Genomic DNA, 27500 nt, shown 5'->3' on the forward strand with positions numbered 1-27500 from the left:
GGGGAGTGTGTCCCTGTTGGTCCTGCTGGACCTCTCAGCAGCTCTTGATACCATCAACCATCCTTCTAGGTCAGCTGGCCATGCTGGGGATTGAGGGCACTGTTTTTGGTGGTTCCATTCCTTCTTGGTTGACAGATCCCAGATAGTGATGCTGGGGGGGGGGGAGCTCCTGTTTGGCACACTGGCCTTCACAGTGTGGGGTGCCATAGGGTTCTATTCTGTTCCCCCACGCTCTTTAACATCTACATGAAACCGCTGGGGGAGATCATCAAGGAATTTGGACTGCGGTGTCACCAGTATGCTAATGACACCCAGTTTTATCTGTCCTTGCCATTTCATTCCAAGGACACTGTGAAAGTCCAGGAGCACTGTCTGGAGGTGGCTGGAGTCAGGATGAGGGCCAACAGGTTGAGATTGAATTCAGAAAATTCAGAGGTCCTCCTGGTCAGGAAATCCTCTTTATTCCCCCCACCCCAGGGGGGGTAAAGCTCTCATTGGAGAAGCGGGTTCTCTTTTCTTCCTCAGGTAACTGGACTGGGACCCCTTCAGCTGCCATTCTGATTTGAAAAATGCTTCTAAGATGTGCTTCTAAGATGTGCTTCTAAGATGACAATCCCACCTTAATTGTCCTTCATCATTTTGAAAAGCCATTGCATCTTGAAGTCACTGGACGGCGATGGTGTGGCTCATTAAAGCCTAGATGCAAAAGTCCAGCCCATGTGACTAATTAGTTGCGAAACCGCCATTTACGACACCCTCAAAAGGACTGACTGACCTTTGAGTTAACAATGTTGAGGAATTCACATTTAATTGGCTGCCAGCTTGGGGTTTCTACAAATTGCAATTCTCACTTCAGACTTCCGAGCGCCAGGCTGGTTAATGAGGGTGAGCATTTATGGAGCCAAAGGTCTCCTTCTATGAGCTCTTTTTATTTGGAGACTTTGATAAACACAAAGTGAGCTTTGCATGTTTACAAATGCCTCCGGAAAGCTGCATACTTAAACATTTCCCCTTGTGGATGTCCCTGTCACTACTAAGCCCTAGACAGTCAAAGGTGAAGCATAGGGGCAGGTGTTGGATGGAGCACTGGAGCATATCCTCAGGAGGGCCAGTCTAGAGGTGGAGTCACTTGGAGGCCAAGTTCTCAGTAAGCAGACCACCCTGCAAACTAAAGGGCAAGGTGGCTCAATGAAAGGGGGAACAGACAAGGGTCAAAAGTTTGGTTGTTGTTGCTCAAGACTGACCTGGAAGCACTTATAGGCAGGTGAATTCATGACAAACCCATGGGCCACCAGGAAATTGAGTCAATTTGGGACCTGTGGTCACAAAAATAATCCGTTCCGGTAGCTTCCAGTGGCTAAACCACGAAGATCACAGTGAGTCAATGAGTCCTGGCTGAGTTTGACAGTTGTTTTATGGCACAGAGAAGCCCCCAACTACTGGACTTGAAAACTGGACTCTGTGAAAGCCCAGCTTTTGGAGAGGATGCGATGCCAGAAATAAAGTTCCTCCCAAAGGTTCCCAAACCATAATATATGGATGGAGTCTGAGGAACTGCATCTCATATACTGCTCATTTTGTTCCATAATAAAACTAGGAAGCCTTGAAAACTATCCAAGATGGTTGGTTAATTGGGGTAATCAAGGGAAGCTCCAGGGGGCTGGCTACCTTTGTCCCACCTAGGTCAGGGGTTCATGCACTGGACTAGCAAGCATTTATGCTCATGTTTGTGTTGGCCTTTCTGACACTTTGAAAAAAATGCTTTCGGAGCATTTTCAAAACATCAGCGCATTGGCTGAAGAGCATATGTTCTTCGCCCAGTACAAATCTCCAGGAGGTCCCACCCACTTCACTGGGTTAGCAAAAGAAGATGCCTGGATGAGCCCCCTAGCTACACTGGTCCATACCACTTGGTGCAATCTCTCAACAAATGTGCTTCATTAGGCTAGCAATAAGTGCATACCTGTGTTTATGTAGTTTTTAAGCAGCAAATCCCCTTTGGCCCTGTTATATTGGCTGTTGTTTCTTGTTAACACCATGTTTAACTTCCTTTGGGGTAAAGCACCATTCAGTTCAATGAGACAGGTTAGTTATGACTAATTCAATTCATTCCAATGGTATTTAGTCATGATGGACTTTCTTTGGATACAACCCACCTAGTTCAGTGGGGTTATCCCTAGGGCACACGCGCATAGGACTGTAGTCCTAGTGTGGCAAATTCCTTGATTAAATCCGTCTCACCTCTCCAAGAAAAGCCTTTGTGAATTGCAAGTATATTCCAAATATTCTCTGATTTTAATTCACTTACTCGTCCTATCAATATTTTACACTCATCATAAATATTTGAGGCGGTGAGGTTTTCTTTAGCATTTACAGACCCAACTCAAATGATGCATAATTTAAGAGCAGGAGTACAACCGGGCTCGTGAAGCTGTTTATTAATATAATCAGACAATTCTCAGTTCGTTTTCGTCAAAGGTTTCTCTTGTTCTTCGGCTTTCTGGTTCTTCGGTGGATGTGGCAGCAAGGGAGCATGCTAAAACGCTGTGTTTGTGAACCTGCGCATTTTAAAGGGTTTATTAGGAGTGAAAGTGAAAGGAAAATGCAGATGAGGTATGTGCATTGAACATGAATGTGGCTTAGGTCGGCCTGCCTTCATTACTTTGAGTTTTGGCAATAGTGGATGTCAACAGCAAGCAAAAGCCATTTCAACAATTAATTAATGGTGCTATTTCATTAAATTTCTAGGCTACCATGGAGAGCTGGGGTGGGCAAACTTTCCACTTGAGGGATGCTGGGCCTTTAAGAATTGTATCAAGGAGGGAATTTCAGCAGGTGCAGCTTGTCACCTGTGAGATCTAGAGAAGGGATGTCAAACACGTTTCATACAGAGGGCTGAAGTCAGCATTCATGACATCTGCTGAGGGCCAGGGAACCGAGAAGTGACATCGTACCTGTATTCTGGCATGCATCTGCAAGGCTATATACACAGTGTTAATGTGCTCACAACATATATACAATGTGCGGGTGGGGTGGGGTTGGGGCAGAGGAATACACAGAACCCCTAAATCAAATATCTGAAAGAGAATTCTGGTGCATTGATTGACACTGACTGAATATCAACACTGATATTTTGCTAAGGTCATTTTCTACTAACAATTACTATGCTTAGTAACCATTACTACTAACCAGTACTATGTCCAATGACAGAGAATCAAATGACTCAGATGTGAAATATTGTTTTTTCCCCCTCTTCTTTCTGAATGCCATAGAATATTAGAGTCGGAAGGGATCTTGGAGGTCATCTAGTCCAACCCCCTGACAAGTGCAGGCAACTGTTCCAGCTTCCCTGACAGTTGGCCATCCACCCTCTGCTTGTAAACCTCCGGTGGGTTCATATGCAGTGTGCCCAAAGTATCTGCGTGGGGATTGATTACTGGAACAGTTGACAGCAGTGAACTGGCGAAACACCTGCATGATCATTGCTTCATTAAATAGATTTTATCATTTGAAACAATTAGACTATTCATGTCTTTGAGCATGTGCATTACATCCAAAATGAAAGGAGGAAGGAAGACCTCTGCTCATCTCCTTCTCCTTGGAGCACTGGGACGGCAGCCAGAGGCTCTGAGAGGAATTTTATCAGGGGGTACAAAGTTTCTTTTGGGCCCCTTTGCAAAGGGGGGGGGAGGAGTGAAACAGAGCAGGGCAGGATGGTGATGGTGGAGCAGAATAGGGGTGAAGCAGGATGAGGGATGGGCAGAGACAGCTGGGAAAGTCTTTGGAGCCCAGGTCTACCCACCCATGTGGCATCAGTAGTGTCCCCAGCATCCTGTATGGGCAACAAGTTTGAGTAGATAGGAAAATGTCAGGTCCCAGGAAATTTCTGGGGCCCCTCCTTTGGCTCCTGGGCCCCCTTTTGACCCTGGGCCTGGATACAAATTACCCCCTTTACCCCCCTCTCCTAGGCCCTGATGGCAGCAACCCAGGTGCCAGTAGTCCTGGCAAATGTCATTTTTTTCTAGTGCTAGGTACCGAATTCCTTCGCTAGTAGTGGGGGGCGGGCGAAGAAGAGGTTTGGATGCTGAAGGGGGAGTGAGTAGAAAAGTAGGAGGGGGCTTGGAGGCTCCCAGTGGGTAGGAAGGAAAGCAGGAGAAGTTCTTGAAATCTGAGCTGAAGAACTACTTAGGTGTTGTCATCCTTGCCTTGTTTTCACAGTAATAAGCAGTATGAGCCACAAAAGTTTATAATAGGAAGCAGTGATCTAGACTTGAGTTCCGCTGCTTGATCCCAAGTCAGGCTTAAGTCCCATCAATCGCTGATTTGGACTCAGCTTCTGACTGAAAGGCAGGGATCTGGGACTTGACTCAGAACTCAAAGCCATTTTTATGTCCGAGTCACTGTGTGTGTTCTTGGTAACTTTACTGGCACTTCCACACAGTGCCACTAGACCTCCTGGCGATCTGGACGTGAGCATTTTCACCTGCACAAGGCGGGAAGCGCCCGCCCACCTTACCCAGGTGATGTTGCTGCAGCTAGTGGCTTCAGGTAGCCTGCAGCACTTTGATCACTGCCAATCAGCTGGGAAATGGGGAGCAGGCCCCCAGGAGCACCTTCCAACCGGGGGTGTTTACAACTCCCCCACACACACACGCCCCACCACCACCTCCCTTTGTTCCTTAAATTTGACTCAGGGACTCGAGTTGCGACTCGAGACTTGACTTGAGAATTTGAGCAAGGACGAGACTTGACTTGAAGGTAGAGACCTGAGATCTGACTCAGGACTTGGGTTTAGTGACTTCAATATAGCACTGCCAGGAATCTGAACATAGGTTTTGTTTGTGATGCACCGATACACAACACCTCACCTGCTTCCCTCGTCTGCCCCCCTGCAAGAGCACAAAGTTCAGACACCAGACTTCACAAAAGACTCATCAGAGACTATTTCTGTTGGCCTCTCTCTCTCTCTCTCTCTCTCTCTCTCCTGCCTTTACTGACCCTGGTAGCTGGAAGCTGCTCATGAACCAAAGCTGACTCACAGCCACTCTCAGGAGCTGTGTGCTGATGCAGAATTTATGCCATTGACCTCAGCTGCCGGCAATGCAGTGTCAACCAGCTGGCTAACATGCTCACTCCTCGCTGTCGGATGGGCAGCTGAAGGGGACAGTAGGTTTTGGTAACACATAACAAGGCCTCTGTGGATTTTGCTGGGAGTCCCAGTCATGTCTGGAGGGGGGGGGAGAGGAGGAAAGAAGACTCACTGCAGCTGGTAGCACAGCCCAGTTTGCAAAGCTCAAACCAGTTGACATGTCAACGCTTCGCGATCACCCGCCTACATAATGTTCTACCAGCCACAGTGGCCTTTGCCTTCTGAGAAAATAAGGCAGTGAAAATGAGGCAACTAGGTCAAAAAAGACTCACATGGCTTTCCTCCTCAGTTACTGGGGGAAAAAAAATTATTAAAGATTAACACTTTTATATCTCTTTTCAAGCAAGACGACCGCTAAGTAGCTCACAAAATGCTGAAAATGCAACACCGACTAATTAAGCAGTCCCCGATCAACTAACCAGCTGCAGCAGAACTCGAAAAGATAGTCAAAGCCCACTGAAAGAAGCCAGCCAGTCCTCCTTTGCTTTGCTGAAGCTGAGACCGAGGGGGGGGGGGTAAAGTGAGCCTCCCTGGAAGAAACTTTTCCAATTTGGGCGCCATCACTAAAAAGGCCCTGCATGCCCAACAGCCTTTTTCATCTCATGGCACACTGATAAGCTACTAAAATTGTCAAGGCACACCATCTGTTTTTTGACCATTGACAAGGCACACCGTGCTGTTGGTGGGGGACTCACATCCCCAATGGCCCTACTAATAAATGACCCTTCCCCAAACTCCCGCAGCACACCTGCAGACTGTTTGCAACACACCACCGTGCCATGGCGCAGTGGTTGAAAATCGCTGGCCTAACCTAAGGTGGTGGTTGGATGCACCATGAACGCCTCTTCATTGGTTTCTTCTGCTACATTGTGGATAGTCGCCACATGAAGGTCACAAAGACCCCGTGGCTCATATCTGCTCCACAGAGCTGCCCACAGAATTTCATGACAATACATCACAGAATCTGGTTCTCTAGCAGACCAATCCTACCTTTTTTTCCTAGCCTCTCCCCCTCCCCTTCGGAGTCATTCCAGGCAGGGGGGAGAAAAATGGAGGCATTCCCCTCTTCTCTGAATCTTCTCTGGAACTCACCTCTGTTTTGCTCCCTCCACCCAGAACGGCTCTGAAGAGGAGGGGGACGGACCTCTTGCATGCTGCGGTGAGGCTCCCTGCAAAACTTAGTGCTTTGCACCCCCTCTAGCTACACCACTGGGTGAGATTAGACTGTGAATATAATTAAGAAAGAAAGCGAAACCCTTCAATAGTGTAGCTGGGGGGGGGCAAAGCAGGTACTGAAGGCCCCACAATACACCGTGTAAACAGGTGTGATGAAAGGTGGAGGGTTGAATTCAACATCCTGCCCTCCAGATGTTGGGGCCATCAGGACACTCAGAGTACCATCTCTCCAGAGACCCTACTTTCACCGCACTTCTTTGAAAGAGCAAACCACAACCACTCGCTGTTAGAGTCACCCTGGGCAGCGACAGAAAACCACGGGTGCTTACCAAACTAAGTTGCATCTCCTTGTGTGTTGCTGTCCAGAATGGCTCTGATGGCAAGTGTCAGGGGCTACTTACCCAGCACACTGCAGTCCCTGCAGTCCTTTCCATTCCCTCCACCCCCTGCAGCTTTGCAACCGAAGGGCTTTGTTTCAAGTTGTCTGTGCCTCACTTAAGAACTTTATGGAAATCAAACCTATGGAGAATCTATTCAAGTTCTTCCCCATGTCCTGTGTTTCAATCTGCAGTTTCTGGGGCTTTTGGTTTGTTTTTGATATGGACACTTGTAGATTTGTGCGGTTATAATATATATACTTTTAAGAAAATGCACATTTCTGTGTGTGTGTCTCCCCAAACACGGTCTACGCCCACACGCTGCTGCGGCTTTCTGGCTCAGCCCAAAACATAATGCTCTTTTGCCTCCCAGTTATTTGAAACCCAGTAATAACTTGCTTTCCTTGATAAATAACCTCCATGTCATCCACTATTCCTATTTTATCAAGTGATAGAAAAGGGCAAGTGGTTATTTGAAGAGCTACAAAATAGTGGCTCCAATAATGCTATGTTCCTTTCCCTGTAATTTGTTCATATTTTCACAACGAAAACGAAATAACCCAGGTAAGATCGTATAATTGATGCATGGCATTGTTCGGCTAGGACGCATTATGTTGTCTGCAAAAGCATTCAATAATTACAGCAAACCTTTTAAGTAGAATTTATGGCCACAAATAATGATGTGGTTGAACTGTTAAGTACAGGAGCCCTTGAACAAAGAACAATGAAATCTGTTCCATGAAAGAGTCTCCTAACACCTTTTGTTACATGAATGAGAGCCAGGAGATGGTGATGTCCTGGGTTCTCATTAGGAAATAATCCAATGGTTTCCAAACTTTCTGGGGTTACAACACCCCCAGCCTCTTCTTCATGACTCTACCAGGTGCAGCCATTTCAGATCTCACAAAATCTCGCAAACTTCAAGATGGCAGCACCCAAATCTCTGGGACCCACTGAAATAATCTGCAGGTTGAGAATTATTCCCAGAATGGGATCCCCTTGTTGAGCTCTAGAGGGGTGTGACCCCCCATTTTGCAGGCAAGGAGAGTGAAACCCAGAAGTGCAAGTTCTCCAGCCAGCCAGTTTTCTCAAGGAAACCCTTGGGCAGGTATCTATTTCAGGGCCAGTCCATCCATGAGGTCAACCGAGGCAGCTGTCTCCTGCATCAGGCTGGTGTCATGACAAGTGGCACTTGAAGAAATCCCTACTTCTACACAAAGGTCCAAGAGCCCTAAAACTGAAAGGTTGACCACCCTTAACCTACCTAGTCCAACATAGGCCTACATATATTTTGTTGTCTTAAAAGTTAGACCTATTCTTAGATATTTTGGAGGTGCTGAATCAAAAAAGGGCATTGGTTTTGCTGACTGGCTCTAGTTTTGGGTGTATGGCATAGCCACCTTATATGCCGTATGCCAATTCCAGCAGCTTCCTTGTGAGGAAGCCATGGCGCCAGTTTCCTCACGAGGAAGCTTGAATCGGCATATAAGGTGGCTATGCCGTACCCCCAAACTAGAGCCAACCAGGCAAAACCAATGCTATTTTTTTGAGTCAGCATCCCAAAAATTCATTCAATCATCCTTGGAAACAAAAGGGAAGATTTTTTTGTGTGTCCCCCCCCCCCCCCGGTAATTTAGTATTATAATTTATAAAAATGTGCTCTTGGAATAAAAACACCACTTTCTGCACTTCTCGTCCTTTGGGGGGGGGAATGAAATCTGAGAAAAAATAAAAATGTTTAAGAACAACTCTGACAGCAACTGTTACCCTGCACATGCCCGATCTCGTCTGATCTTGGAAGCTAAGCAGAGTCAGGCCTGGTTAGTACTTGGATGGGAGACCGCCTGGGAATACCGGGTGCTGTAGGCTTATACCATAGTCTTTCGAGACTGAAGGTTGCCAACCATCTACCTATACTTAACAGTATCTCCTGATCTTGTCTGATCTCGGAAGCTAAGCAGGGACAGGCCTGGTTAATACTTGGATGGGAGACCGCCTGGGAATACCGGGTGCTGTAGGCTTATACCATAGTCTTTCGAGAATGAAGGTTGCCACCCATCTCCCTATACTGAACACTATCTCCTGATCTCGTCTGATCTCAGAAACTAAGCAGGGTCAGGCCTGGTTAGTACTTGGATGGGAGACCGCCTGGGAATACCGGGTGCTGTAGGCTTATACCATGATCTCGGAAGCTAAGCAGGGTCAGGCCTGGTTAGTACTTGGATGGGAGACCACCTGGGAATACCGGGTGCTGTAGGCTTATACCATAGTCTTTCGAGACTGAAGGTTGCCAACCATCTCCCTATACTGAACACGATCTCCCGATCTCGTCTGATCTCGGAAGCTAAGCAGGGTCAGGCCTGGTTAGTACTTGGATGGGAGACCGCTGGGGAATATTGGGTGCTGTAGGCTTATACCATAGTCTTTCGAGACTGAAGGTTGCCAACCAACCAACCAACCAACCTCTAACTCTCAGTGATGAAGGGTGGAGGCTGAAATTCAGCACGCTGCCCTCCGAACGTTGGGGCCACCAGGGCACTCAGGGTACCATCTCTCCAGAGACCATACCTTCACCGCACTTCTTTGAAACAGCGAAGCAGAGCCAGGCAGAAAACACACAGGGGGAAAAAAATACAGCTCCATTCCAATTTCAAGGGAACACTCACATAAAAAGAAGAAATTAAGGTGAGTGGAAGACTCTTCTAGGAGCCTCGAAAGATTCCCTGCGTGATCTGCTTATTTAAAGCCCAATGGCTGCTCATTTCTCAATGAGGATGAATGTTCTCTTTTTACATTGGCAAATATAAAAACACTCCAGACCATAAAATGCCTGGGTATTGTTTATCTGCATTTCATTCAACACCTTGCTACATGCCGCCCGCCCTCCACTTTTGTTGCTTTCCCATCATTTCTTTGGTGCCGTTATCTATCTAAAAGCCAACAAGTAAACCTCCGCTTTTCTAGCTTTAACACTTTAAAACACTCCTTGAGGAACAAGAGCAAAGCCTCCCCGTAAAGAAAGAAAGAGCTCTGGAAACAAAGGATAGCTCGAAGAATTTGGTGGTTGTGTTGGCTTGTTGGGATCTGAACAGACTTCTATGTATCTTGCAGGATCAAGGTCTTAAAGGGACCCCAAAACCAGGATCCCCACTGACATCTACAAATCTATGCTGGACCTTTGCATTTCCTGGTTTCCTCAAGAATGGTGGTGCATTTCCACCATTCTTGAGGAGAAAAAGATGTGGCTGCTCCTCAAGAATGGTGTCAGAGCAGTGGCGTAGCTAGAGGGGGTGCAAAGCATTAACTTTTGCAGGGAGCCTTCCCGTGGAATGCAAGCAGCCCCTCCCCCTTCACAGCCATTCCAGGCAGGGGAGCAAAATGGAGGCAAACACCTCCTATGTGTTGGCATCCTTCAGTCTCGGAAGACTATGGTATCATGCCCTGAATGGTGGTTCTGGAACAGAGTGTCCTCTCCAGTGCGCGAAGCCTGGGTAAAGTAGATATGGAGGATAGACTGTTTCCCATGCAGCAAATCCCCCCTCTCCACGTCGCTGGAATGGTCCAATGGAAAGGCAAAAGCCAATATGGTTGGTTCCAGCGGCATTGCAGGAGTTGCCAGAATGTGACTGTGTTTAGCCATGAACTGCCTCAGGGACTCCGGCTCCGGATTTTGCTTCGAGGTTGACTCCTGAAGTCTTTTCCATAACTGGATGTAGCCACAAGGCAGTGGAGGTTTGGGATCAGAGCTTTCCTTCTCTTAGATGAGCTGCCTTCCCAGGCTGACGAGCCCCATCTACCCGGTGGCTGTTTAGTCGCCTCTTACGACAAGTACAGCCAAACTGAGGGCCTATTCTTATCCCCAGCCCCCAGGGGATAAAAACACCTCCATTTCATGGCAAAAACATGGCAGCCTTCATGTATTATGGTTATAACATGGTGGCCTCCATGCATTTGATTTCAATGACTCCTCTATGATGGGACACCATTTTTTTTTTTTAGATGAGTTGCTCTAGAAGCAAGCTAGAGGTACGCACTTGAATGGCTCCAACTTGGAGGGGCCACTTGCAAGATGTGGCTCCCTGCAAAACTTAGTGCTGTGCAAAACCCCCTCTAGCTACACTGTTGGTTATTTATTCATTTATTTTACAAAATGTCTATTCTGCCTTTCTGTCAGATGATATCCGTGACAGTTTACACAAGAGATTAACAAATTTAATACAAAGATAAAACATAAGACAATTAAGTCTAATGAAGAAAATAAATCTCAAACAAAAATCAGGAGAATAAACAACGTGATTTTAAAATGCAGCGAAATCCCATCAAATGCTGGAATCAATAGAACATTTTCTAGGCAATGGTGGTTATGTTTGAGGAGGATGTTTCTTACTTGGAGTACCACAGTAGAGAAGTCCCTCTTCTTCGTACCCACCCACCCAACTTCCACAAGTAGAACATTTTCTAGGCAATGGTGGTTAAGTTTGAGGAGGATGTTTCTTACTTGGAGTACCACAGTACAGAAGTCCCTCTTCCTGGTATCCACCCATCCAACTTCCACAAGTAGATGAACTCAAAGCAAGGTCTACCTGGATATCTCAGCCAGTTCATGTACAGGTAAATCATAAACACTCATAGCATTCCCATTGCTGTGCTAAGTGCTATTTACATGGAGAAGAGCAGCAAGAAATTGGGCACTCCTAAATATAGTTCCTCTAATCCAGATTTACAGCTCAATCCTAACTGGGTTTTATGACAGCAGAGGAAACGTAGTCGTAAATGGCTATACAGTGGCACACTGTGCAGGCCAGACATTTCAGAACCCTTGCTACAAACAGCAGTGATATTGGCATGGTGTTGGCTGCCATAGTCTAGCAGAAGCACAGGTAAGATGGTGTGGGGGGGGACGGGACAGTGGGAGGAATGGGGTGGGGAGGGGAAGAGCAGGTGAACGTCTGGACTGGGAAGGGATGGACAGGAGGAGGAATGGGGAGAGTTGGGGTGGCTCCTTGCAGTGCCATCATACACAAGGATTTTATCCCCATTTCTTCCCCTCTCCCTTATTCTCCCTAGATCTGGCAGATCCAAGAACATAAGAAGAACATAAGAAGAGCCCCACTGGATCAGGCCAAAGGCCCAGTCCAGCTTCCTGTATTTCACAGTGGCCCACTAGATAACTTGGGGAGCCCACAGGACAACAAGATACTGCATCCTGGTGCCACTCCCTTGCACTTGGCGTTCTGAGGCAGCCTACTTCTAAAATCAGGAGCTTGCACAACCCCATCACGGCTTGTAACCTGTAATGGACTTTTCCTCCAGAAATCTGTCTAATTCCCTTTTAAAGCATCTAGGCCAGATGCCTTACGTGCCAAGGAGTTCCACAGATTAATTACAAACTGGGTAAAGAAATGCTTTCTTTTGCCTGTCCTAACTTTCATTGATTAAAACACCAATATTATTTGCTATTAGCTTTGTCTGCTTCAGATTATAATGAGCGCTCAGGAAAACAAAACGGCCTGTTCTATTTCATGATTTAATCACCATAAACCATACCTGGGTTCATATCTGCAAACACTGATGGCTCTGAACCACAAGGAACATTTTCAGCAAGTTTTGAAGGTTGTTCCTATGGAAAAATTATGTCCACCAGGGGGAAGATGACAGGTCTTTTTAATTCAGATATGAATCTGGGAGCTGAGCTTATGCTAAATAATGCCATAGAGATAACTTTCCAGGTCATACAATAAAGGGAGAGAGCTGAATTTCTGCAATTAGAGCAGGTAGTTAAAAGATTTCCTGCTCTCTGGCCAAGCTGTGCATGTTTGTTTGTGTAAGTGGAGTGGGAGGAATAAGAGTTCCTATGGCAGTGGTATTCAAACTGGGGTGTCGCGACGCCCCAGCCTGTGGGGCCTGGCCTCTGCCCCCTTAAGGGGTGGGGCAGCCAGGAGACAGGGGGAAGGCAGCAGCATGATCCTGTGGATCGCACCTCCTGGGGGTGTGGGGAGCCCTGCACAACCTTCCTGGGGATCATGTCACTGCCTCCCCCCTGCCCCTGCTGCTTCCGCCCCCGCAAAGACTTACTGTGGCTTTCAAACTCCTGGAGAGTTTGAAAACCGCAGTCCTATGGGATAAGTCAGTCTAAAAGCAGCAAGCTCCTGGGTGCAGAAGTGTATAACATAGGTGAACAGCCATAAACTGGAATGGAACAAAATTCAGTCCCGGGCCATAAAAGGAGAGGAAGAAAATAATGAGGTGGAAGCCTTTCAAACAAATCTTTCTCTAAGCCATAAAGGGGCAGAATTTTGTTTGTAGGATGTAGTAACAGACTGCAATGCAGGCTCTGGCCCAGTGATTCCAGGTCTCTGGCTTGGTAAAGGAGTTTGAGATGCTCCAGAGTCTCCACCTAGAACTGTTTCGGAGTCTGACCCATCCAGTTCCCTTTTCAAACTTAGAAACCTTATGCCCACTTTAGGCTAATTAGCTCCCCTTATCCAAAAACAGACAATCTTGGAGCACAATCCTATAAGTATCTACTCAGAAGTGAGTTCCATTGTATTCAGTGGGGCTTACCTCCAGGTAAGTGTGGATAGGATTGCAGACTTAGTTATGTGTGAAGCCCTGGTGAACCCCACCACCTCTGTGAAGGCAACTGGCAGGAAGCTCACCTGTTCAAGCTGCAGGGAGTCCTCCTTCCCCACCCCTGTTCCAGTCAGCAGGTTCTCTAGCCACAGCAAAAACACCTTGGTTCTCCAAAATCTTGTGGCTTGACAGCTACGCAACCATCTCCATCCAGCCTTCCCTACCTCCCTTTCTCTAGCAATCATTCTTGCACCTTAACTCCAAAGTTCTCCTTATCCCTACTAGGTTACAGCTGTAAGCCATAACCATTGCAAGCCAAAGTTCTGGTGTTAACTCCATACTTCCCAGACCTGTCAACACAGCAGATCACTACTGACACCCCACACTATCTCCTCTGGAGAATTTTCTGCATTTTCACTAGAGAGTCTTGCACATTCTCCTTTGGGAGATCTCCTTTGGGAGATCCCCATGATCTCCCATTACCAACCACCCTACACAGTTGACTGCAGAAGTCCTCATTTGAATGATCAGACTTTGAGAGGCCTATCAAATATTGTATTGGCAACCTTCAGTCTCGAAAGACTCTGGTATCGCGCTCTGAAAGGTGGTTCTGGCACAGCGTCTAGTGTGGCTGAAAAGGCCAATCCGGGAGTGACAATCCCTTCCACATTGGGAGCAAGTGCAGTCTGTCCCTGTTCTGTCTCCCTGGCTGTGGGCCTTCCTTCTCTGCCTCTTAGCCTCAGACTGTTGGCCAAGTGTCTCTTCAAACTGGGAAAGGCCATGCTGCACAGCCTGCCTCCAAGCGGGCCGCTCAGAGGCCAGGGTTTCCCACTTGTTGAGGTCCATCCCTAAGGCCTTCAGATCCCTCTTGCAGATAGGTATATGTGATATACCTGTTATCAAATATATAGAAGGGTAAACATGCAAACACAAGAAAATGTTATGTATCATTTCCAAATGTTCTGTTATCCTTATACAGTAACAAGGAGGGTGAAGGGTACTTTTCTTTTTGCTTGAAGTAATAATTTTGAATAATCCCTGACCTGGATGGAGCAAATGACAGGGATATGTAGAATGGATACACCTCACCTGTTAGTAGAGGTGCCCTTCATACAGTTCTATCTGGGTAATCCTTGACTGGGAAAGGCCTGCCTGATTGATCCTGTTGTGTGATGCCAGGCCTTTAAATATGATGACAGCAGTATATAATAGACTAATGCAGTGTTTCACAAACTGTGGGTCGGGACCCACTAGGTGGGTCATGAGCCAATTTCAGGTGGGTCCCCATTCATTTCAATATTTCATTTTTTAATATATTAGACTTGATGCTACCATGGTATGTGACTGCATTTGGGGAAATGTTACAGACCTGTACTTTGAACTGGCTACTCTGTATATGCTTTTAACAATGATAGTAAATGGGACTTACTCCTGGGTAAGTGTGGGTAGAATTGCAGCCTAGGATTGTTAAAAATGTTACTGCTTGATGTTGTCACTTCCAGTCCTGATATCACTTCCGGTGGGCCCTGACAGATTCTCATTCTAAAAAGTGAGTCCCGGTGCTAAACGTGTGAGAACCACTAGACTAGTGGTTCTCAAACATTTTAGCACTGGGACCCACTTTTTATAACAGGGTAGGCAAACTTTCAACTTATTGATCCTGGACCTTTAATTGTATACACATAATTAGAATGGTATACACAATTGTTAAAGGCCCAGGAACCCTAAAGTTGAAAGTTTGCCCACCCCTCTTTTAGAATGACAGTCTGTCTGGGATCCTCCAGAAGTGATGTCATTCACCTGGAAGTGTTGTCATGGCTAGAAGTGACATCATCAAGCAGAAAGTGCTTTCCCTAGTGACTAGGCAAAGCCCAGGCTACGCAGCTCCCATACTGTAGCCACGATTTGTGATGCAGGTCGTATCTGACACAGACTAGGAGAGGTTCGTAGTGGAGTGTTCAGATTTACAAGCCCACTGCTCAGAAGCCCTTTTGAGTCTGCAAACCGCTGAGCATATTTGCAACAAGAAAAAAGGAAAATTCTTGCATGGCGTCTCTCTCTCTCCATTATCAACCACCCTACAAATTTGTCTGCAGAGTCAAAATGCTCATTTGCATTACCAGACAACATAATTAGGACGGTGTTATCACGAAGTGCGATGCCTTCAGTGATCGCACACATCAGCCTCCTCTTTTCCATTACCCAAGGAGTCTTTTCAAGGAGGGGGGGAAAGAAAAAAGGAAGGAATCCGGTTGATGACCGAGGAACCTCCCAAACAGCAAACAAAACAAAGGTAACCATTTATCCCAATGTTTTGGTTCAGTGCTGATTAATTTTCCCAGGCATCTGCTTAAGTGTTTGATTAAACTACACAGTGAGCCCATCTGTTTCTGGCTGATAGGGAGTTGTGCTCCTGGAAGGGGAATTTTTAAAAGCCTGCACACCTCATTTAACAACGATGTTATAAAATTAGTGCCCTGCTCGGAAGAAATTTCAGAGGGTGAGCCCACTCTGATAACAGCATTAATCAATTCATTAGCAAAGTGCACCAACAAGGAAGGTTTCAATGACACTGCTTTAGGGTATTCGGGGGGGGGGGAATTGTCCTTTAAAACTGATATTATGTTCCCCATGCAAAACTGAAAACAGAAACAAAAAACCATGCTATGGTGGACTGAAGTTGGTTCGTATACTGGCAACATTTAGGCCTGCAGAGGAAGTGTCATGGAATGATTAAGGGGGTGAGTTTGGGGATCCTGAGTTCTAGTTTTATACCAACTATGTATGAATTGGATGGGGTAGGCAAGCCACTAGATCTAAGCCTTAGCCTTCTCCTTTATATGTGCTATATATATGTCCCTTTATATGTACAAGCCTTTATATGTACTATAGGGACACGAATATAGGCCAACAGTGCAGGGTTATGGAGATCATGTCCATTAATTACTGTCCATTGCCATTGTTCTTAAACACTGAAGTCATACATGTGACTGCTAAAGAAGCAGAGCACTAGAACAACCAACACTCTCCTACGGGCAAAGCGCAGAAATCCAAATTCCATTTCTCAATGATGTTATCTTTAAAATAAAATAAAGTAAATAAATAAATAAATAAATAAAATGTGCATTGAATGCAGTGGTTAAGAACATAAGAAGAGCCCTGCTGGATCAGGCCAAAGGCCCATCTAGTCCAACTTCCTGTATCTCACAGCGGCCCACCAAATGCTTCAGGGAGCACACAAGACAACAGACACAACCTGCATCCTGGTGACCTCCCCTGCATCTGAAGCTGCCTCTAAAACCAAGAGCTTTCACGTACCTACTATGACTTGTAACCCGTAATGAACTTTTCCTCCAGAAATTTGTCCAATCCCCTCTTAAAGGCATCTAGGCAAGATGCCATCACTACTTCCTGTGGCAAGGAGTTCCACAGATTTCAGAGATCCTGTGGCAAGAGTTCCGCAGAGTTCCTCTAGCAAGCGGTTCCACAGTTCCCAGACTGTGGGTCAGGACCCACTGGTGTGTCACAACCTGGTTTTTGGTGGGTTGCCAAAAGGTGAGGGAAACCAAAGGGTGATAAGGTAACTAACTGCCTATAGCCCTGAGGCTATTAAAAAAATCAGATTCTGTAGCTGCTAATTACCCTGCAAAGAGCTCAGCTCCTGCAGTTTGCAAGCCTGTGCAAATATAATGAGATAAATGTTTGACGGTCTTTTTTCTGGTTATTACTACTTATAAATTAATAAAATAAAATATGATTTCTTTCTAGATCTCCTTTTTTTAAAAAAAGTCTGATAAACTTAGGTGGGCCCTGGATAGAGTTTCATTTTAAAAAGTGAGTGCCAGTCCAAAAAGTTTGGGAACCATCAATTTAATGTAAGACAAATGACAGGAGAAAGAAGAAGCACCACATATGATTATGATGTTCTGCAAAAATATATAATTAATTATGGATCAAAACATCAGCAGTTGTGCCTGGCTGTATGCAATTCTGTGTCGACTCTCAGGGCCAATTCACAGGACCCAGAGCCCCTGGTCAGATGCTTTTGTTTCCTCTTGAGTCTGATTGGTACGGCTGCGGTGAAACACTGTGGGTGCAGATTATAATTCAACTCACAAGGTTAGCTGGTTGTCTGCCGTGACTTATTGTATTGGGGCCACACTGCCTGGGTAGACCAGCAAGTCTATATAGAAAATAATCAGACAGCCACCTATGCCTAAAGGTTGTGCAAATGTCTCACATAGGACAGGGGAGTTATTCATTAAATGAACAGGGAAGAAATATACTGGCACTGCAATATTATTTCTAGCCAAAGGCCTTTTTTGTTCAGAAAAAAGTGATTTGACCAACATGAATATGGAATGAGACCATTTTGAGTCTTAAAAGAATCATTTCCCATCAGGACGTTGAAAGAACTCAAATGTTTCCAAATGTCAGTCTCAAAGAGAAATCAGCATTGTCCCATCGTTGAAAAAGGTCACCATTTCAGAAATTTAGGTAAATGTTGAGAGAAGGAAAACTCTGATCCCAAACCTCCACTGCCTTGTGGCTACATCCAGTTATGTATCTAGATACATACATCCAGTTATGTATCTATGTTATCCAGTTAATCTCTAGAAATTAAATGAGTTCTTTGCATCTGTCTTCACGGCAGAAGACCTCGGGCAGATACCGCTGCCCGAACGGCCCCTCCTGACCGAGGAGTTAAGTCAGATAGAGGTTAAAAGAGAAGATGTTTCAGACCTCATTGATAAATTAAAGATCAATAAGTCACCGGGCCCTGATGGCATCCACCCAAGGGTTATTAAGGAATTAAAGAATGAAGTTGCAGATCTCTTGACTAAGGTATGCAACTTGTCCCTCAAAACGGCCATGGTGCCAGAAGATTGGAGGATAGCAAATGTCACGCCTATCTTTAAAAAGGGAAAGAGGGGGGACCCGGGAAACTATAGGCCGGTCAGCCTAACATCCATACCGGGTAAGATGGTGGAATGCCTCATCAAAGATAGGATCTCAAAACACATAGACGAACAGGCCTTGCTGAGGGAGAGTCAGCATGGCTTCTGTAAGGGTAAGTCTTGCCTCACGAACCTTATAGAATTCTTTGAAAAGGTCAACAGGCATGTGGATGCGGGAGAACCCGTGGACATTATATATCTGGACTTTCAGAAGGCGTTTGACACGGTCCCTCACCAAAGGCTACTGAAAAAACTCCACAGTCAGGGAATTAGAGGACAGGTCCTCTCGTGGATTGAGAACTGGTTGGAGGCCAGGAAGCAGAGAGTGGGTGTCAATGGGCAATTTTCACAATGGAGAGAGGTGAAAAGCGGTGTGCCCCAAGGATCTGTCCTGGGACCGGTGCTTTTCAACCTCTTCATAAATGACCTGGAGACAGGGTTGAGCAGTGAAGTGGCTAAGTTTGCAGATGACACCAAACTTTTCCGAGTGGTAAAGACCAGAAGTGATTGTGAGGAGCTCCAGAAGGATCTCTCCAGACTGGCAGAATGGGCAGCAAAATGGCAGATGCGCTTCAATGTCAGTAAGTGTAAAGTCATGCACATTGGGGCAAAAAATCAAAACTTTAGATATAGGCTGATGGGTTCTGAGCTGTCTGTGACAGATCAGGAGAGAGATCTTGGGGTGGTGGTGGACAGGTCGATGAAAGTCTCGACCCAATGTGCGGCGGCAGTGAAGAAGGCCAATTCTATGCTTGGGATCATTAGGAAGGGTATTGAGAACAAAATGGCTAGTATTATAATGCCGTTGTACAAATCGATGGTAAGGCCACACCTGGAGTATTGTGTCCAGTTCTGGTCGCCGCATCTCAAAAAAGACATAGTGGAAATGGAAAAGGTGCAAAAGAGAGCGACTAAGATGATTACGGGGCTGGGGCACCTTCCTTATGAGGAAAGGCTACGGCGTTTGGGCCTCTTCAGCCTAGAAAAGAGACGCTTGAGGGGGGACATGATTGAGACATACAAAATTATGCAGGGGATGGACAGAGTGGATAGGGAGATGCTCTTTACACTCTCACATAATACCAGAACCAGGGGACATCCACTAAAATTGAGTGTTGGGCGGGTTAGGACAGACAAAAGAAAATATTTCTTTACTCAGCACGTGGTCGGTCTGTGGAACTCCTTGCCACAGGATGTGGTGCTGGCGTCTAGCCTAGACGCCTTTAAAAGGGGATTGGACGAGTTTCTGGAGGAAAAATCCATTATGGGGTACAAGCCATGATGAGTATGCGCAACCTCCTGATTTTAGGAATGGGTTAAGTCAGAATGCCAGATGTAGGGGAGGGCACCAGGATGAGGTCTCTTGTTATCTGGTGTGCTCCCTGGGGCATTTGGTGGGCCACTGTGAGATACAGGAAGCTGGACTAGATGGGCCTATGGCCTGATCCAGTGGGGCTGTTCTTATGTTCTTATGTTCTTATGGAAAAGGCTCCAGGAGTCAACCTCGAGGCAAAATCCGGAGTCGGAGTCCCTGAGGCAGTTCATGGCTGAACACAGTCACATTCTGGCAACTCTTGCAATGCCGCTGAAACCAACCGTATTGGCCTCTGCCTTTCCATTGGACCATTTCAGCGACGTGGAGGGGGGAATTTGCTGCATGGGTAACAGTCTATCCTCCGTATCTACTTTACCCAGGCTTTGTACACTGGAGAGGACACTCTGTTCCAGAACCACCATTCAGAGCGCGATACCATCATCTTCCAAGACTGAAGGATGCCAACAAAATGTTGCTCTCGAGCCTTTTGTCCTGCTGCACAACAGAGGCATGGTTTGAGGTTGCATCATTCTGAGCATATATGTGTGAGTAGGACTGAGAATTCAAACAAACAAGCAGGAATCTGTGGGCTGCAGACTCTTCTGACTCTTCTGTTCCCCCACCAGCTACCCATTCCGAGCCCTCGCAGTAGTTCCGCCAGTCTGTTGTCAGGAGGTGAGATCACACCAAGCTCAAAACAGTTTAGATTAGGTCAGTGCATGGATGAGATGTTTCTCAATGCCTGTTGGCCCTACTAGTTAAAAGGAACCTCTGTGTTTAGAGACCACAATCAACTGAGCCCCAGATGCTGGGCTTGAGAACACCAGCTCACGTCCAGAGACACCTTGCTAACCTTTCTTGGAGAAAGAATGTTGGACAAATGTCAAGAAAGGAACAGGGGCGTTTATGGATGGGGAGAGGGCTGGGAGAGAGGTAGAATGAGGGAGGGAATGGATGGGTTTGGTACCCACCCATTACCGTTCGTTTCATTGCATTTCATTCTGCATGAAATTCCACTTCCATTAGTATATAACGTGAACATATTATTCAAAAATACCAAGATTTCACAATTTTGGCCAGTAGTGGTGTCACCCCCCCAGTGTGTCACCCAGTGCGATCTGCACCCCCCCGTAGCGACGCCACTGGGATTTGGTGACACTCACATGATGCCGAATCCTGCCTCTCTCTCTTTCTGCTGCCTTTACACATCTCTGGAAAGGTACCTGGGAAAGACAGCATCCCTGCTGAAGTCCTAAAGTGCTGCAAAGAGATCATCGCCCCTGAGCTGCATGAAATCCTCTGTCTCTGCTGGAGAGAAGGTGGAGTAGCACAGGACATGAGGGATGCAAACATTGTCACGCTGTAAAAGAACAAAGGCGACGGGTGACTGCAACAACTACCGCGGCATCTCTCTCCTTAGCGTTGTAGGAAAGTTGTTTGCCCAAGTTGCACTAAAGAGGCTCCAGGTACTTGCGGAGAGCATCTATCCAGAATTGCAGTGTGGATTCCGAGCCAACAGGTCCACCACTGATATGGTATTCTCCCTTAGACAACTGCAGGAGAAATGCAGGGAACAACGACAGCCACTCTTCATAGCCTTCATAGATCTCACGAAGGCTGACCTGGTCAGCAGGGACGGCCTCTTCAAGATTCTCCCCAAGATTGGATGTCTACCCAGGCTGCTCAGCATCATCAGGTCTTTCCACAAGGACATGAAGGGCACTGTAGTCTTTGATGGCTCCACATCAGACCCCTTTGACATCTGAAGCGGAGTGAAGCAGGGCTGTGTTCTTGCGCCAAGCTTGTTTGGGATTTTCTTCGCTGTCTTGCTGAAGCATGCCTTTGGAACTGCAGCAGAAGGCATCTATCTCCGGACCAGATCAGACAGAAAGCTCTTCAACCTCTCCAGACTGAGAGCAAAGTCCAAAGTCCAGTTGAAATGTCTGCGTGACCTTCCTCTTTGCGGACAATGCAGCTGTCACCGCCCACTCTGCCAAAGATCTCCAGCAGCTCATGAACTGTTTTAGCAAGGCCTGCCAAGACTTTGGACTGACAGCATGAAGAAAACACAGGTCATGGTTCAGGATGTGGACTCACCTCCCTGCATTGCAATCTCTGCGCATGAACTGGAGGTTGTCCATGACTTTGTGTACCTTGGCTCAACGATCCCCGACACTCTTTCGCTCGATACTGAGCTAAACAGACGCATCGGCAAAGCAGCTGCCACGTTTTCCAGACTCGCAAAGAGAGTCTGGTCCAACAAGAAGCTGATGGAACGTACCAAGGTCCAGGTCTACAGAGCTTGTGTCTTGAGTACACTTCTGTACTGCAGTGAGTCATGGACTCTTTGCACACAACAGGAGAAGAAGCTGAACGCTTTCCACATGCGCTGCCTCCGACACATCCTCGGTATCACCTGGCAGGACAAAGTTCCAAAGTACACAGTCCTGGGACTAGCCGGAATCCCTAGCATGTATGCACTGCTGAAACAGAGACGCCTGCGTTGGCTTGGTCATGTCGTGAGAATGGCTGATGGCCGGATCCCAAAGGATCTCCTCTATGGAGAACTCATGCAAGGAAAGCGCCCTGCAGGTAGACCACAGCTGCGATACAAGGACATCTGCAAGAGGGATCTGAAGGCCTTAGGAGTGGACCTCAACAGGTGGGAAACCCTGGCCTCTGAGCGGCCCGCTTGGAGGCAGGCTGTGCAACATGGCCTTTCCCAGTTTGAAGAGACACTTGGCCAACAGTCTGAGGCAAAGAGGCAAAGAAGGAAGGCCCATAGCCAGGGAGACAGACCAGGGACAGACTGCACTTGCTCCCAGTGTGGAAGGGATTGTCACTCCCGAATTGACCTTTTCAGCCACACTAGACGCTGTGCCAGAACCACCATTCAGAGCGCTAAACCAGAGTCTTTTGAGACTGAAGGTTGCCAACAAACACATCTCAGTCTTGAGCCAGCAGTATAGCTCAGGGGTGTCCAAACATTTTGGCAGGAGGGCCACATCATCTTTCTGCATCAGGGGCCGGGAAAAATTTGAATAAATTGACATAAATTAATATATTGGAGATGGAACTTATATGAATGAATGAAGGTCTCGCAATAGCTCAAGGTCTATAAAAGGCCTTGCGCAAAGCCTTTCCTTCACTGCTACTGCTGCATGACAAATGTGAAACAGCAACCTGGGGGCGGGAGCCCTCAGCCCACATCTCACACAAGAGATTGAACAGTCGCCCTCGCACACAGTAGTTGTGTCGGGCCAGCGCAAGTTCTAGCAAGTCTTTGGAGTCCCAGAGGCCTTGTGGGCTGGATTTGGGGTCCCCGAGGGCCACAAATGGCCCTTGGGTTGCGGTTTGGGCACCTCTGGTATAGCTGGTGCAGGATCAAGGAGTCCTATAGGGTCTATGGAAGCTTTCCTAGAGCAAGTGAACAAAAAAAGTTCACTTACCCCAAGGAGACCACTCCAGTTCCCCACCACCACCACAGCATGTAGCATATATCTCTTTGGTATTCCTGCATTGGAGGAGTGGGGGATTTTGGTTGGACTGGGTTAAAAGTTGGGCAGGAGGGTAATGGCTGTCTCTGGTATGTTACTTTCATTTATTGGCCTGTACTTCCCATTACAGTGTTGAAACTATTCTTAGGTGTCATCAGAAAAACTGCGGCTAAACTGTACACTCCATCGGTATCCATTCAATTGATATGGTTCTTCGGAGAGTAAGACCTTTGGGGAACATTAAAAAAATAAAGACTTCAAGGTTCAGGTGCTAAAAACTTTCTCCTCCAAGAGCTGTAATGGAACCAAGGCTCATAGAAGTGTATTCTGGCCATAAATCTACATACTTGATATGAGAAGGCATTCTTTTGTAACTTTTTATTATTTCATAGGAATGAAAAATTTATTCGAACCTCCCTGAAATCACCCATTACATCTCTCAGAATAGGGCCACATCAATTCCTCTCTGGCCTTAGATGGGAGACAGCGACTGCAAGGAGAAGCCGGCCACTTCATAAATTCATTGCAGGCTATTCATTCTGCATGATCTGAGTTCTCCTTTGAACCGGCGGGTGATTTACGGCACGGGATCTCGGTTTAAGAAGCACCGGGCGGCAGAGAAAAGTGAGATCTCGGACAAGGCCAAAACAATCAGGCGACAGCACTAAAGCAACCTCTCCTGATTATGTTTCCTGACGGGCTGCAGTGTTTAGTCCGTAGATCAGTTTGATCCATCAAGAATGTTCTGATTACATGATAAAGATGCTGCTGCTTAAAACTCAGTGTTATGTATGTACATACTCTAAAGACAAGAAAATGCATCTGACTAATCTATTCATTGATCTTCTAAATTAACGGCTCAGGCATGCCTAAAGGTTACTGCAATAGAACCCAGAATCTGCTGTCCAAAATGGCCATACAGCAGCCATTCTGAAACATGCATGTGCCACCAGCAGCCATTTTGAAACCACTGCCATTAAAAGTGGTAGTGTCGGTAGCTCAGTGCCACAGCTACCCACATGGATTCTGGCCTATGTCAGGATCCCATCCCTGTTCCATCTCCCTTTTTCCTTTCTCTCCTTAGTTCTCTAGCTCAGATCCATAGTCCTGGCCCATTCCTGGTCTTAAAAGCAGCATGACCAGAGGTCCTCCTTTTCCAGGACATGTCCTCTTTTTCAGCCTCATGTCCTGGAAAAGAACTTAAATGTCCTCCTTTCCCCTGTGAGTGGGCCCTTGGGGGCGTCACATAGCCTTCTTGTAATTAAGAAATTACAATAAATTACTATAGGTAATATAGTTTTAAATTTAATAATAAGTAATAGTGTTTAAACTGACCACAGGAAATCAATATACAAGTGTTTTTGGCTTTTATTTTGTCATATCCTACATTTTTTCTTGGAAGTCCTACATTTTTAGTGCCTTGTCCTCTTTTGTGGACATAAGAACATAAGAACAGCCCCGCTGGATCAGGCCATAGGCCCATCTAGTCCAGCTTCCTGTATCACACAGCGGCCCACCAAATGCCCCAGGGAGCACACCAGATAACAAGAGACCTGCAAGGCCTCCTGGGAATTGTAGTTAAGAACATAAGAACAGCCCCACTGGATCAGGCCATAGGCCCATCTAGTCCAGCTTCCTGTATCTCACAGCAGCCCACCAAATGCCCCAGGGAGCACACCAGATAACAAGAGACCTGCAAGGCCTCCTGGGAATTGTAGTTTAAGAACATAAGAACAGCCCCACTGGATCAGGCCACAGGCCCATCTAGTCCAGCTTCCTGTATCTCACAGCGGCCCACCAAATGCCCCAGGGAGCACAGCAGATAACAAGAGACCTGCAAGGCATTCTGGGAATTGTAGTTAAGAACATAAGAACAGCCCCACTGGATCAGGCCATAGGCCCATCTAGTCCAGCTTCCTGTATCTCACAGCGGCCCACCAAATGCCCCAGGGAGCACACCAGGTAACAAGAGACCTGCAAGGCCTCCTGGGAATTGTAGTTAAGAACATAAGAACAGCCCCACAGGATCAGGCCAGAGGCCCATCTAGTCAAGCTTCCTGTATCTCACAGCGGCCCACCAAATGCCCCAGGGAGCACACCAGATAACAAGAGACCTCATCCTGGTGCCCTCCCTTAAGACATAAGATGTCATAACATCTGGTCACCCTGCCTATAGTGCAATCCTATACATGGTCACTCAGAAAGTAAGTCCCGTTGTGTTCAAAAGGACAGACTCCCAGAAATGTGTTAATGTGCGTCTCTGATTGCCAGGTGCAGGGGAGGCCACCAGGATGCAGGTTGTGTCTGTTGTCTTGTGTGCTCCCTGAAGCATTTGGTGGGCCACTGTGAGATACAGGAAGCTGGACTAGATGGTCTTTTGGCCTCATCAAGCAAGGCTCTCCTTATGTTCTTATGATTTTAGCCCCACTCAGGCAGGGCAGACTTGCCTCAGGGTAGGGGAACCTTGAGTGGACATTCATGAAATCTCACCTCCAGGATTCAGCTTGTGCTCTGTTCGACTGTAGGATTTGACTGTAAGAGCACAATCCTGTCTCCCACCATCTTCCACCATGCAGCCGTGCTGATGGAGCACACAGTGCATACAATGGCGACAACTGGATGACCTAGGAGAGATAAGTAAAGGTGCTTCTTACTTATATCCTGATAGGCCACCTGGTCCCCAGTGTGTCTCCTTGGACCCATGACAGCTCTTTTGCTGGCGTAGGTCCACAGAAACGCAAGGAGGATAGCATAGGTAAGCACAGAGTAGCATCTCAGTGCATGCGGCTGCCACTGGGAACCACCCTCTTCAGCCCCCAAACCACCCCTACCATACCCACTCCAAAATGCCCACAAACTGACAGCAACCTACCCCTACCGGCCCCTTACCTGCTCTGTGGTGGGCACACGGCACCTATGGCCGTCTCCATCAGCGGCTCAGACACACACATGGCCCCAGTGCAACAGTTGTGTTGCTAGAAGACTTACGGCAGTGGATGTGGAGATCTCATGCCATAGGCCCCCTATAGGACTGTCATACTTATGCAAGCAGCCAAGCAAAATAGCCCATTCCCTTTTTAATTTATCAAACTGGCAGACAACGCTGCTCATTAACTGGAAAAATGTCAGAGTGCAACAGGAGGGTTGGAAGCACCAAACGCTCCCCAAACACTCCAATGTGTCTTTAATGCACCAACAACGTCACAGTCACCTACATCACTTTCTTCTCCCATCAGCGTCTGACCCAGGGCAATCGAGGATTGTGGAGTATGCGATGGACATCATGCAACGACACAGCCATCGCAACTAAAGTCAAATTTGTTATCCTGGGGCAGGGAGAAGAACAGGATTTGAGCATTGCTTAGAAGGCCAGGGAACTCTTTACCTTCTTGTCCTGCAGATCAATAACTCACATCAAAGTCTGGGAAAGATTGTCAACTGATTGCCTATGCAACCAAGGAATTTTATTTTTTTTAAACTTCCCTCATTGTGTTCAAGGATGCAACGAAGCATGGGAAGATAGGGAAGCATTCCTCTGTTGCCCAGACAACTGGGCAATGCTCACTGTCTTCCCACACATTAATATGAGCTGGAACATTACAACAAGGAAGGGAAAGTCTCCTGGTTGCCTCAGCAATGTAGGAATGTATAACTTCCTCCTTCCCGTTTGCCCTTCAGCTCAGTCCTACTTCTGGGGATTTTCTCAGAGATCTCAGATTTTGACCAGACTTAAGAAGCTGAGGAAATCTTAGTAGATTAATCATGCCAACCTTTGGAATAGGCGGTTGGTCACTCAAGGAAAAAGCTCATATGTTTTGTGTTTAGTCAGTTACATTTTCTTTTCTTTTCCCTGGTGGTCCCAGAGACCAACCATCTGGAAATATTCATATTTGGCACAGAGATGTCCTCGTAGATGCTCTCAATAGGAAATACTGTCATCTTAACATATAAACTTTACTGGTGGCCGTAGGACGTATTGCAGAGAGCAGGAAGAATATATACCTTTAACACACGATCTGTGGCATCGCTAGGGAGGTGCAGGCCACTCCAGGTGACATGCACAAGGGAGGTGACACCACTACTGGCCAAAAATTTATCACTTTTGAGGATATCACCTTTGAGACTTGCCTGCGTCGGCTGGATGAAGCTCTTTTGCTTCAAACACAATGTTAGCACTTGGCTTTTCAAACCTTCTGCTCACCTAGCGCACAGGAGACAATATGTCCAGATTGCTTGGGGGAAACCAACCTTTATCAAGCCGAAAGGATACTGAAATATTTGTTAAAAGCCAAATTAAACTGTTTTATATTAAAGTTGGCTTCAGGTTGGCATATGTGGTTGGCAACCTTCAGTCTGGAAAGACTATGGTATAAGCCTACAGCACCCAGTATTCCCAGGCGGTCTCCCATCCAAGTACTAACCAGGCCTGACCCTGCTTAGCTTCCCAGATCAGAT

The 27500-nt window shown here is 46.7% G+C and overlaps 2 pseudogenes; one reads left to right on the forward strand and one right to left on the reverse strand.

Annotated features, from left to right (window-relative positions):
- The first annotated feature begins 8451 nt into the window (after positions 1 to 8451).
- Positions 8452 to 8571, forward strand: LOC136656396 (5S ribosomal RNA; annotated as a pseudogene).
- Positions 8572 to 27417: 18846 nt separating this feature from the next.
- The window catches only part of LOC136656153 (5S ribosomal RNA), a 120-nt pseudogene continuing 37 nt past the window's right edge, over positions 27418 to 27500 (reverse strand).

The sequence above is a fragment of the Tiliqua scincoides genome, chromosome 6 (genome assembly GCF_035046505.1).
Source record: "Tiliqua scincoides isolate rTilSci1 chromosome 6, rTilSci1.hap2, whole genome shotgun sequence".
Taxonomy (NCBI): Eukaryota; Metazoa; Chordata; class Lepidosauria; order Squamata; family Scincidae; genus Tiliqua; species Tiliqua scincoides.